This window comes from Carcharodon carcharias, chromosome 5 (assembly GCF_017639515.1).
Source record: "Carcharodon carcharias isolate sCarCar2 chromosome 5, sCarCar2.pri, whole genome shotgun sequence".
Taxonomy (NCBI): domain Eukaryota; kingdom Metazoa; phylum Chordata; class Chondrichthyes; order Lamniformes; family Lamnidae; genus Carcharodon; species Carcharodon carcharias.
The window spans coordinates 142788455-142801979 of record NC_054471.1 but is presented as its reverse complement, the minus strand read 5'-3'; positions in this window follow the sequence as shown (position 1 = coordinate 142801979).

Below are 13525 nucleotides of genomic sequence, written 5' to 3'. Positions count from 1 at the left end.
AGATGACACATAGATTGGCCAAGTTGTGAATAGGGTAGAGGATAGCCATAATCTCCAAAGCAATATAGGTAGGTTGGTGGCGTGGTCGGTAAAGAGGCAGATGGAGTTTAACATCGAGAGCTGTGAGGTCATGCATTTAGGGAGGTCAAACAGTTACAGGGATTACAAAATAAATGGGAATATACTAAGAGGGGTAGATGAAGTGAGAGATCTTGGTGTATAAGTACACAGGTCCCTGAAGGCAGCAGTTCAAGTAGACAAGATTGTAAAGAAGGCATATGGAATGCTCTCCTTCATTGGCAGAGGTATAGAATATAAAAGTAAGGATATAATGTTGGAATGGTATAAAACACTGGTGAAGCCACAACTGGAGTATTGTGTGAAGTTCTGGTCACCGCATTACAGGAAGGACATAATAGCTCTGGATAGAGTGCAGAGGAGGTTTACAAGAATGTTACCAGAGTTAGAAAAGTGTAGCCATGAGGAGAGATTGGATAGGTTAGGGTTATTTTCCTTGGAACAAAGAAGACTGAGAGGTGACTTGATTGAGGTGTACAAAATGATGAGGGGAATAGAGTGGACAGGATAAGATTGTTTCCCTTGATGGAGAATTCTAGAACTAGGGGTCCTAGATTCAAGATAAGTGGCATTAGGTGTAGGGGGTACATGAGGAAGAAGATTTTTAAGCAGATGGTGATGGGTGTCTGGAATTTGCTGCCCACATTGGTGGTAGAGACAGAAACTTTAAACTATTTTAAAAAGTGTGTGGATTTGTACCTTAAGTGCAGGGCTATGGGCCGGGTGCAGGAAGGTGGGATTAGAAAGGGCACCTAGGTTTCCTTGGGCTGGCATGGACAAGATGGGCCGAATGGCCTCCTTCTGTGCTGTAACTTTTCTATGGTTCTATGGAGTGCGGAGGCTGCCAGGTAAGGAGACAGGCTGGCTAAAGGCCTGCCCCTGTGCACCAAAACAGCCCTGCAGCCCTCAGCCACCCTGACTCCCTCACCAATAACCCCACCCCCACACAGTCCCCATACCTTGTCCATGCCAACCCATGCCACTCGCTAGATTATGGAACGGATCCATCAGACTGGAAAGTAGCAAAGAAGGGAGGGAGGCAGAAAACAGGAAACTATAGGCTAGTTAGCTTGACGTCTGTCATGGGGAAGGTGTTAGAATCGATCATTAAAGACGTTATTGCTGGGCACTTAGAACAGCTCAAAGTAATGGGGAAGAATCAGCATGGTTTTATGAAAGGGAAATCATGTTTAGCCAATTTATTAGAGTTCTTTGAAGGAGTAACTGTGGATAAAGGGGAGCCTATAGAAGTGCTGTACTTGAATTTCCTGAAAGCATTTCAGAAGGTGCCAGATCAAAGGTTATTCTGGATAATAAAAGCTCTTAGTGTAATATATTAGCCTGGACAGAAGACTGGCTGGCTGGCAGAAAACAGGGAAGATGCATAAATTGGTATTTTTCTGATTGGCGGGATGTAACGGGTGGACCCATTGGGGTCTGTGCTGCGGCCTTAACATTTTACAATTTAAATCAATGGCAGCTAAATTTACAGATGCCACAAAGATGGGTAGGAAAGTATGTTGTGAAAAAAGACATAAAGGACAGGATTTTTTGTCAGATGGGTACCCACAGTTGGCGGGCCCGAAAGCGGATGGGGTTGGACCCCCGATTAGCAATCGGCCTCTGACCACGATTGCACGCTGGCTGGCCAATTAGCAGCCAACCAGTGTGAAAGGCGCGCTGAAAGTCTCAGCGCTGCCAGGGTGGGGGCTGGAGGAGGGCAAATGCTGAAGTCAGCACGGGCACGGGGGAGCGCAGAATGAAAGCTCCCTGAAGGCAGAGAGCTGCGTCAGGGAGCTGAGGAATTTAAATGCCAAAAATAAAGAATTTAAAAATTGGGAAAAAATGTCCACACATCAGGATCTGTCACCAGAACATTTGCCAGATGAAAATTCTGTGCATTTTTTTTCAATTAATATCAGAAACCTCATCCAAGGGAGGAAACCTCAATAATGCAAAGACCCCCTGGCCGATTCGCCAACCGTAATGTTGAATGGGCAGTGAAAAATCATGGTTGATTAATACATTAATGGCCTTAATAGGCCCCTTAATTGTCAGAGGGCGCGCTGCCGACTCTCGCGTGCGCTCACTAACCGAAATATTGCGCAAGTGCTCGATGATGTCGGGATGTTCAACCAACGTCATCACAGGCTATTTCATGCTGGAGCGTGCCAGGCACGCACCTGCATGCCGAGCGAAAAATTCTGCCCCAGGGGAATATGGTGAGACGGATATAGATAACTTGAGTGAGTGGGCAAAAATCTGGCAGATGGAGTAAAATGTAGGAAAATGTGAAGTTTCTCGCTTTGACATGAAGAATAAAAAAAGTAGAATATTACTTAAATGGGGCATGACTGGGTGAAGAGGGATCTCGGTGTTCTTGTGCATGAAGAGCTAGTATGTAGGTACAGCAAGTAGTCAAAAAGGCTAATGGAATGCAATCCTTTATTACGGGAGGAATTGAACATAAAATATAGGTGCTTTTAGTGAAAGTAAAAGTGTGATGCTTCAGTTATACAGGGGACTGGAGTTTAGAAGAGTGATGACTGACTTGAGTGAATTATGTAAGACCCTGAACAGTCTCTACAAGGTGGACGTGGAAAGGATGTTTCCTCTTGTGGGTGAGTCCAGAACTAGGGGGCACTGTTTTAAAATTAGGGGTTGCCCTTTTAAGAGCGGGATGAACAGTATTTTTTTCTCTCTCAGAGGGTTGTGCAACTTTGGAACTCTGCCTCAGAAGGTGATGGAGGCAAAGTCACTGAATGTTTTAAGTGCAGAAGTAGATAGATTCTTGTTAGGCAGGGGAATCATAGGTTATTTGGGGTAGATGGGAATGTAGAATTCAAAACACAAACAGATCTGCCATGATCTTATTGAATGGTGGAGCAGGTTTGAGGGGCCAAATGGCCTAATTCTGTTCCTATTTTGTATGCTTATATGTACGTATGTTTGTATATGTGAAGGACCAGACATATAACTTGTAGGTAAGGTAATTTTGAAGAAATTCTGCCATTTAAAAGTATCTGGAAATACTGTGGAGTGTTGTTGGAGGTGTTGTGTTGATTTGGCAGGGTGTGTTGCTGCATCTGCATAGGGACGGCAGAGGAGTAGATGACCAGCCCACACAAAGGCTACAACAGGTATGGAGGCTGCAGCAACAGTGCATCTGGGTATGCAGCACAACAGAGAGATGGAGCAGAGGCTGCAGAGTGGGTAAGCTCTGCCCAATGCCATCTGCCAAATTGGAGCCAGATTCCCTATACTCCTTGACGCTGACAAGAGTCTGTCTGACAGAGCAACTAATACACCCGGCATCTCTATGTGCATGCCCATCAATTTTCTCATCTGAGTCCTCATCTGCAGCTTTGCCCACCAGTGAGCCAATAAACAAACCACCCTGGCTGAGCCCATTCATGCCCTGTGACTCACCAGGTGCTGATCCCAATGCGATAGTAACTTATGAGGTGTGTGCACTGCCAGTATCTGAGCTGGTGGCTGTGTTGGTGGCTCTGTAGCTCCTGGCCCCAGGATGATAAGAACAATCTCCTCTGTAGGATCAGGAGAGGTACGTGCCCTATTCTGCATCAGTTCTGCTCGGCTCTCTTTTATGTGCCACCTTGTCCAGCAAAAAGGAAGTCAGAATGCCAGTGATCCTATAGTTCTGTGTTTGGGTGAGGTGCCTGTCATAGCTGAATAGCTAGAGGTATGTGGAGGCAGTGAGTGTGAAGCTGGCAGCAATTGTAAGTGTGTGATGGTGAGGTAGAGTAACTCGATGTATGAGTCCTGAGGGCCAAGAAGTATTGCTGGGTACGTGGTAGGGATATAGTGAGTTGAGAAGAATAGTAGGGTGATAGTGTGGTGAGTAGGAAATGCCATGTGAAGATGCATTCACTGACCTTGACTACCCATGTAAGATCTCTTGTCATACTGCTGTCAGGCTTTCAGAACCAGACTGAGGGGATTGATTTCCTTGAACACCTGCTCCAATCACTTCTGAGCGTTGTTTTTGAGGCCCTCCTAGACATCACGTGTTCCTTATGCCACATCCATCACCCAAAACATTCCCTCTGCTCTGTTGCTCCATTTTCCATGTTTTAAATTGCAGCAATATAATTCAGTGCAGCTTCCCTTTCAGAAAGACAGACTGTCATTAAGAGTAGGAGGCTGGCTGCGCCAAATGCTTTTAGCAGAACGCTGCTCAGCCCCTTCAGAGCACAGAGGCAGCCAGTAGCACGGCAGGTGTCAGCCCCACACTACAGCCATGGTAAAGAGTGGCAGCACCACAGTTGCATGCTGCCCACTTCCAATATAGGTAGCACAGGCAGGCCACAAATCACAATTCCCATGTCTAAAAAATGGTATCAGCTTTTTTTTAGCCTATTGATTAGATGCCTGGCTCAATGGAGTGGGTCTTGACTTTGTGCAATAATGTGAAATTGGTGATAGTGAATTGGAAGCCTGTTTTGCATTTCTTCCCATTACATTTGCATTGACTTCAATGGAGGATATAAATCAGGCTGCCGAAACAGGCAGTCAAAATAGCCCAAGAAAAGAAGAATCAGGTTTTTAGGTGCAGAAGTTAAAAGTAAAAACTAATGTTACTACCCATGGTTTATTCAAAGTCTGTATCAGCATTGAAATTATGATATTACTGTCATCCAAGCAACAGTATTGTTATAAGCTGTAACAATATAATATTCTTAACCTTAATGACAATTACACTAACAGTCATCTAATAATATAACATTGCACCAAACTATATTGAAGAATGTTGTTTACTACTTTAACTGGGAATAGTGAAAGACATTTTTGAAAAATTAAGCAGTTAATTAGCTCACTTGTTAATGCATTTGGGACAAACACAAGGCAGAGCTAACAGCAGCTCCCTGCTGTGGATGTAATGTATACATTGTGTACCTCCCAAGGTTAATATAAGAAATTAAATATACACTAAATTTGGAGGTGAACTTTGCAGACCATTTAGCACAGGCAGCGAGTACAGATAGGGATATTTTTAATGTTACTCTCAAATCCTCCCCTAAAGGCAGCTGAAGCATTCTAGCCAAGAATCACTGGCTATAGCACTCCAAACCTTTATCTTTCAGATAGGTGTTAAAGCTAAGGTCCCATGTTGGAGAATCATTCATTAAGCTGTCAACTTGACGAAATTTAGAGAATTCTTCGAAAAAGTAACAAGAATAGATAGGGGATGTGCATTTATGTAATGCCTTCCATCTTCTCAGAAAACCCCAAACCACTGAGGTGCTTTTCTTGAAGTGTAATCCTCTACTGCAATGTAGGGAGACATGGCAGTCATATAGCAAGGTCCCACAAACAGCAAGAGATGAATTAACAGACAATCTATTTTAGCAATTTTGCTCGAGGAATAAATATTGGCCAGGATGCCAGTAAAACACTTCTTCAGAGTATCATGACAGCATAGAATCATAGAAAAATACATCACATAAGTAGCCATTCAGCCTACTGAGTTTGCACTAGCTCTTTTGAAGTGCAATATTCGTAAGTGGATTTGGGATACTTTGCATAAGAATTAAGAACATAAGAATTAAGAGCAGGAGCATGACATTCGGCCCCTCAAGCCTGCTCTATCATTTGATAGGATCATGACTAATCTGATTGTGGTCTCAATCGCTTTCCTGCCTACACCCACATAGCTCTTACTCCATTGTAAGATAAAAATCCATCTACTTCTGACTTAAAAATATTCAGTGACTGCGCTCTGGGGAATGAGTTCCACAGGCTCACAACCATCTGAGAGAAAAAAATTCTTCTCATCTCTGTCTTAAATGGGAAACCCCTTATTTTTAAAATGTGTCCCCTAGTTCTAGTCTCTCGCACAAGCAGAAATATATTCCCAGTCTATACCCCTCAGTATCATTTTTGTTTCAATAAGATCACTTCTCATTCTTCTAATCGCCAATAGATACATGCCCAACCTGCCCAACAGTAAGGGGCATGTGAGGAGACAGCTGACTATGCCAGAGTGAGAAGGAGAACTGAGTGAGTAGAAAATTAGGTTCATGTGGGAATTCGGTGCATGGGGGAAAGAGGAATGCTAAACATTGGAATTATTTTAAGTTAATTTAGTGAGTAATTAAATTAACTAAATAACCTAAGTAACAATGGTAGGACAGATGTTAGGTTGCAGCTTTGGAATGTGGGGATTTTGGATGCCAAGGCAATCCACGACAAACATATCTGCAGAAAATATTAGCAACTTGAGGAATTCTGGATCAGCTTTATTGATCTGGAAGCTGAACTGCAGACACTGCGCAACATAAGGGAGAGAGAGAAATTCCTGGACACTTTGTTCCAGAAGACAGTCACGCCTCTTAGAATAGGATCATCTGTTTGGTCAGCGGTGAGGGACAGGAGGATGTGACCATGAGTGAGGCAGGTAATGGGACTGAGAAGACAGCAGTGGAGCAACCTCAGACTTTGCAATTGTCAAACAGGATTTTTTAATTATATTCATTCACGATACATGGATGTCACTGAGTAGGCCAACATTTATTGCCAAACCCTAATTGCCCTGGTTCGAAGGGCATTATTAAGAGTCAACCACATTAGAAACATAAAAACATAGAAACTAGGAGCAGGAGCAGGCCATTCAGCTCTTCGAGCCTGCTACGCCATTCATTAGGATCATGGCTGATCATCCAACTCAATAGCCTGCTCCCACTTTCTCCCCATACCCTTTGATCCCTTTTACCCCAAGAGCTATATCTAACTCCTTCTTGAAAGCATACAATGTTTTGGTCTCAACTACTTTCTGTGGTAACAAATTCCACAGGCTCACCGATTTCTGGGTGAAGAAATTTCTCCGCATTTCAGTCCTAAATGTTCTACCCCATATCCTTAGACTATAACCCCTGGTTCTGGACTACCCCACCATCGGGAACATCCTTCCTGCATCTACCCTGTCTAGTCCTGTTAGAATTGTATAGGTTTCTATGAGATCCCCCCTCATTCTTCTGAACTCCAGCGAATATAATCCTAACCGACTCAATCTCTCCTCATATGTCAGTCCCACCATCCCAGGAATCAGTCTGGTAAACCTTCACTGCATCCCCTCTATAGCAAGTACATCCTTCCTCAGATAAGACCAAAACTGCACACAATATTCCAGGTGCGGTTTTCACCAAGGCCCTGTACAATTGCAGCAAGACTTCCCTGCCCCTGTACTCGAATCCTCTGGCTACGAAGGCCAACATATCATTTGCCTTCTTTACCGCCTGCTACACCTGCATGCTTACCTTCAGCAACTGGTGTACAAGGACATCCAGCTCTCGTTGCACATTCCCCTCTCTCAATTTATAGCCATTCAGATAATAATCTGCCTTCCTGTTTTTGCTACCAAAATGAATAACCTCACATTTATCCACATTGTACTGCATCTGCCATGCATTTGCCCACTCACTCAGCTTGTCCAAATCACACTGAAGCATCTCTGCATCCTCCTCACAGCTCACCCTCCCACCCAGCTTTGTGTCATCTGCAAATTTGGAAATATTACATTTAATTCCCCCATCTAAATCATTAATATATATTGTGAATATCTGGGGCTCCAACACCCATCATTGCAGTACCCCACTAGTCACTGCCTGCCATTCGGAAAAAGACCCGTTTATTCCTACTCTTTGTTTACTGTCTGCCAACCAGTTTTCTATCCTTCTCAATACATTACCCCCAATCCCATGCGCTTTAATTTTACATGCAAATCTCTTATGTGGGGCTTTGTCGAAAACCTTCTGAAAGTCCAAATAAATCACATCCACTGACTCCCCCTCATCAACTCTACGAGTTACATCCTAGAAAAATTCCAGTAGATTTTTCAAGCATGACTTCCCTTTCATAAATCCATGCTGACTCTGTCTGATTCTGCCACTGTTTACCACCTGGTCAACTACTAAATCTTTTACAACTGACTCTAGAATTTTCCCCACTACCGACATCAGGCTGACTGGTCTATACTTCCTTCTTTTCTCTCTGCCTCCCTTTTTAAATAGTGGGATTACAATAGCTACCCACCAATCAGTAGGAACTGTTCCAGAGTCTATAGAATCTCAGAAGATGAGCACCAATGTATCCACTATTTCTAGGGCCACTTCCTTAAGTCCTCTGGGATGTGGATTTATCAGCCTTCAATCCTATCAATTTCCCAATACCATTTCCCTACTAATACAGATTTCTTTCAGTTCCTCCCTCTCATTAAACCCTGTGTTCCCCAACATTTCTGGTATACTATTAGTGTCCTCCTTTGTGAAGACAGAACCAATGCCTGTATTTAGTTGGTCAGCCATTTTTTTGTTCCCCATTATAAATTCCCCTGTTTCTGATTGTAAGGGACCTATATTTGTCTTCACCAATCTTTTTCTCTTCACATACCTATAGAAATTTCTACAGTCAGTTTTTATGTTCCCTGCAAGCTTACTCTTGTACTTAATTGGCCAGCCAGTGTGAAATTGCAGTCAGGGGCTGATTGTGTTGGGGGCACGTTTCCCAACCGGTCTCGCGCCCGCCAAGGGTAAAATTCAGGCCCAAGTCGAGGAACCGGCTAGGGAACAGGCTATTCTAGAGTTTGTATTGTGCAATGCGAAGGAGTTAATTAATAAAGTGCAGGATCCTTTAGAGAACAGTGACCATAACATGATAGAATTTTTCAATAGGATGGAAAGTGAAGTAGTCCAATCAGGCATGAGGTGTGAGTTGGCTAAGGTGAATTGGGGAGCTTCTATGAAAGGCATGATGGTGGATAGACAATGGCTAATACTTAAGGAACAAATGTATGCATTGCACCAGTCCTTTCTGATGCAAAAAAGCAACAGGTAAAGCGGCCCAACCATGGCTACCAAAAGAAATTAAGGATAGTATTTGATTCAAAGAGGAGTCTTATAAAGTAGCTAGAAAAAGTAGCAAGCCTGAGGATTGGGAGCAGTTTAAAGTTAAGCAAAGGAGGAACAAGAGATTGATTAAGAGGGGAAAAATAGAGTATGAGAGTAAAATTACGAGGAACATCAAAGTGGACAGTAAAATCTTCTGTAAGTATATAAAAAGAAAAAGATCAGTAAAGCCAAATGTAGGTCCCATACAGTCCGTAATGGGAGAATTTACAATAGAGAACAAGGAAATGGCAGAGCAATTAAACAACTACTTTAGTTCTGTCTTCACAGAGGAAGAAACAAATAACTTCCCAGAAATTCTAGGGAACTGAGGGTATAGTGAGAAGGAGGAATTGAAGGAAATTAATATTACTAAAACAACAGCACTGAAGGAATTAATGAGACTGAAAGCCAATAAACCCCCAGGGCCTGATAATCTACATCCCAGTGTACTAAAGGAGATGGCCATGGAAATAGTAGATGCATTGGTTGTCATCTTCCAAAATTCTGTAGACTCTGAAACAGTCCTGGCAGATTGAAAGGTGGCAAATACAACCCCACTATTTAAAAAAAGGAAGGAGGGAGAAAATAGTGAATTACAGACTGGTTATCCAAACATCAATATTGGGAAAATGCTAAAGTCTATTAAAAAGGAAGTGATAGCGGGACATTTAGAAAATATCAATGGGATTAAACAAAGTCAACATGGATTTATGAAAGGAAAATCATGTTTGACAAACTCACAAGAGTTCTTTGAGAATGTAACTAGCAGAATAGACAAGGGAGAACCAGTGGATGTGATGTATTTGGATTTTCAGAAAGCTTTTGATAAAGTCCCACATAAGAGATTAGTGTGTAAAATTAAAGCACATGAGATTGGGAGTAATATATTGGCATGGATTGAGAATTGACTAGCAGACAGGAAACAAAGAGTAGGAATAAACTGGTCTTTTTCGGAGTGCCGCTAATGGGGTACCGCAGGGATCAGAGCTTGGGCCCCCGCTATTCACAATATATATCAATGATTCAGATGAAGGAACCAAATTTAATATTCCCAAATTTGCAGATGACACAAAAATTGCTGGGAATGTGAAGGGTGAGGAGGATGTTAAGAGGCTTCAAGGTGATTTAGACAAGTTAAGTGAGTGGGCAAATACAAGGCAGATGCAGTATAACGGGATAAGTGTGAAGTTATCCATTTCGGAAGGAAAAACAGAATGGCAGAGTATTACTTAAATGGTGACAAATTGGGAAATGTTGATGTACACCTGGGTGTCCTTATACACCAATCACTGAAAGCAAGCATGCAGGTGCAGCAAGCCGTTAAGAAGGCAAATGGTATGTTGGCCTTCATTGCGAGAAGACTAGAGTACAGGAGCAAGGATGTCTTACTGCAGCTGTACAAGGCCTTGGTGAGACCACACCTGGAGTATTGTGTGTAGTTTTGGTCTCCTTGATATACTTTCCATAGAGGGAGTGAAGCAACGGTTCACCAGACTGATTCCTGGGATGGCAGGATTGTTGTATGAAGAGAGATTGAGCTGAGTAGTCCTGTATTCACTGGAGTTTAGAAGAAGAGAGGGGATCTCATTGAAATGTGTAAAATTCTGACAGGGATGGACAAACTGGATGCAGGGATGATGTTTCCTCTGGCTGGGGGTCTAGAACAAGGGGTCACAGTCTCAGAATATAGGGTAGGCCATTTAGGGCTGAGATGAGGAGAAACTTCTGTACTCTGAGGATGGTGAACCTGTGGAATTCTCTACCACAGAAGGCTGTGGAGACCAAGTCACTGAGTATGCTTAAGAAGGAAATAGAGAGATCCTGTGCTCTAAAGGTGCCAAGAGGTATGGGGAGAGAGCGGGAATATGGTATTCAGATAGAGGATCAGCCATGGTCATATTGAATGGCGGAACCGAAGGGCTGAATGACCTACTCCTGCTTCTATTTTCTATGTTTCAATGTGAGGGGGAGGATCCAGTTGTTGTTGTCCACCTAGTTCCCAATAACATAGGCAGGACAAGGAAAGAGGTTCTGCATAGTCATGAGAAGCCAGCTACCAAATTAAGAACCAGAACCTTAAAGGTAATAATCTCTGGGTTATTACCTGAGCCATGAGCAAATTGAAATCGGGCAAATAAGGCTAGAGAGATGAATGCATGACTCAAAAACTGGTGTGGGAGAGTTGGGTTCCGGTTTGTGGGGCAATGACATCAGTAGTGGGGAAAGTGGGGGCTGCACCAGTGGGACGGTCGACACCTGAACCGTGTTGGGATCAGTGTTCTTGCAAACTGCATAACTAGGGAAGTAGAGAGGGTTTTAAACTAAACAAGGGGAGGGGGTTGAGGGATTAAGCTTGGGTAGATGTGACAAATCAAGAGTTAGATTCAAGGCAGGAGACCATAATAGTAATATGGGAAATGAGGGTCAGAGAACAGCAGGAAGGGTCAGAGAGATAAAACCTAAGAATACACTAATAGGCAAGACTAAATGTTACAAAGATAACAAAAAGACAAAACTAAAGGCTCTGTATCTGAATGTGCATAGCATTCATAACAAAGCAAACAAATTGATAGTGCACATTGAAGTAAATAAATATGATCTGATAGCCATTACATAGACTGCAGGATGACAAGGCTTGGGTATTGAGTGGTATATGGCATTCAAAAATAATAGGATGCTAGGAAAAGGTGGGGCTGTTGATCAAGGATGGGATTTGTGCAATAGTTAGAGATGACCTTGGTTTAGGAGATCAGGATGTAGAACCGGTTTGAGTGGAGATGAGGGGAAAGAAGTCAATGGTGGGAGTGGTCTACAGGTCCCCTAACAGTAACCACAATTCAGGCCAAAGTATACAAGAAAAAATATTGGGTGCTTGTGATAAAAGGACAGCAATAATCATGGGTAATATTAATCTACATGTAAACTGGAAATATCAGATGGGCAGCATTAGCCAGGATGAGGAGTTCATAGAATATTTTGAGATAGTTTCCTGGAGCTGCACATTCTGGAACCAAACAGAGAGCGGGTTATATTAGACTTGGTATTGTGTAATATGACAAGATTAATTAATGACCTCAGAATAAAGGCACCCCTAAGCATCAGCAACCACAATATGGTTGAATTTTATGTCCACTTTGAAAGGGAGAAGGATGGGTCTAAGACTGGTATTTTAAACTTAAATAAGGGAAACTATGTGGGCATGAGAGCTGAGCTAACTGAAGTGAACTTGGATACTAGGCTAGGGGAAAGATCAATAGAGAAGCAGTGACAGACATTTAAGGGGATATTTCAGAACCACAAAATCACAAAGTCACACAGTACAGAAGAGGCCCTTCGGCCCATCGAATCTGCAACGACATGTGAAAAACACCTGACCTACCTACCTAATCCCATTTACCAGCACTTGTCCCATAGCCTTGAATGTTACGACATGCCAAGTGTTCATCCAGGTACTTTTTAAAGGATGTGAGGCAACCCGCCTCCACCACCCTCCCAGGCAGTGCATTCCAGACCGTCACCACCCTCTAGGTAAAAAAGGTTTTCCTCACATCACCCCTAAACCTCCTGCCCCCCACCTTGAACTTATGCCCCCTTGTGACTGACCCTTCAACTAAGGGGAACAGCTGCTCCCTATCCACCCTGTCCATGCCCCTCAGAAACTTGTACACCTCGATCAGATCGCCCCTCAGTCTTCTCTGCTCCAACGAAAACAACCCAAGATTATCCAACCTCTCTTCATAACTTAAATGTTTCATCCCAGGCAACATCCTGGTGAATCTCCTCTGCACCCCCTCCAGTGCAATCATATCCTTCCTATAATGTGGCAACCAGAACTGCGCACGGTACTCCAGCTGTGGCCTCCCCAAGGTTCTATACTACTCCTAGATGACCTCCCTACTTTTGTAATCTATGCCTCGATTGCTAAAGGCAAGCGTCCCATATGCCTTTTTCACCACCTCATTAACATGCCCTTCAGCCTTCAGAGATCTATCGACACACACGCCAAGGTTCCTTTGTTCCTCAGAACTTCCTAGTGTCATGCTGTTCATTGAATACTTCTTTGTCAAATTACTCTTTCCAAAGTGTATCACCTCACACTTTTCAAGATTAAAATCCATCTGCCATTTATCTGCCCATTTGACTATCCCATCTATATCTTCCTGTAGCCCAAGACACTCAACCTCACTGTTAACCACCCGGCCAATCTTTGTGTCATCCGAATACTCAGGATAAGTACATTCCTACTATAAAGAAAAATTCTAAATGGAGGATCCACCACCCATGGTTAACTTAAGAGTTAAAGGAAAGCAACAAACTTAAGGAAAAAGCATGTAACTGCACAAAGATGAGAGGCAGGTCAGATGATTGGTCAGAATATAACGAACAGCAGAGAATGACTAAAAGATTAATCAGGAGAAAGAAATTAGAGTATGAGAGGAAGCTAGCTAGAAATGTAAAAATGGATAGCAAGAGTTTCTACATGTATTTAAAAAGGAAGAGAGTAAGTAAAGTGAGTGTTGGTCCTCTAAAGAGTGACAATG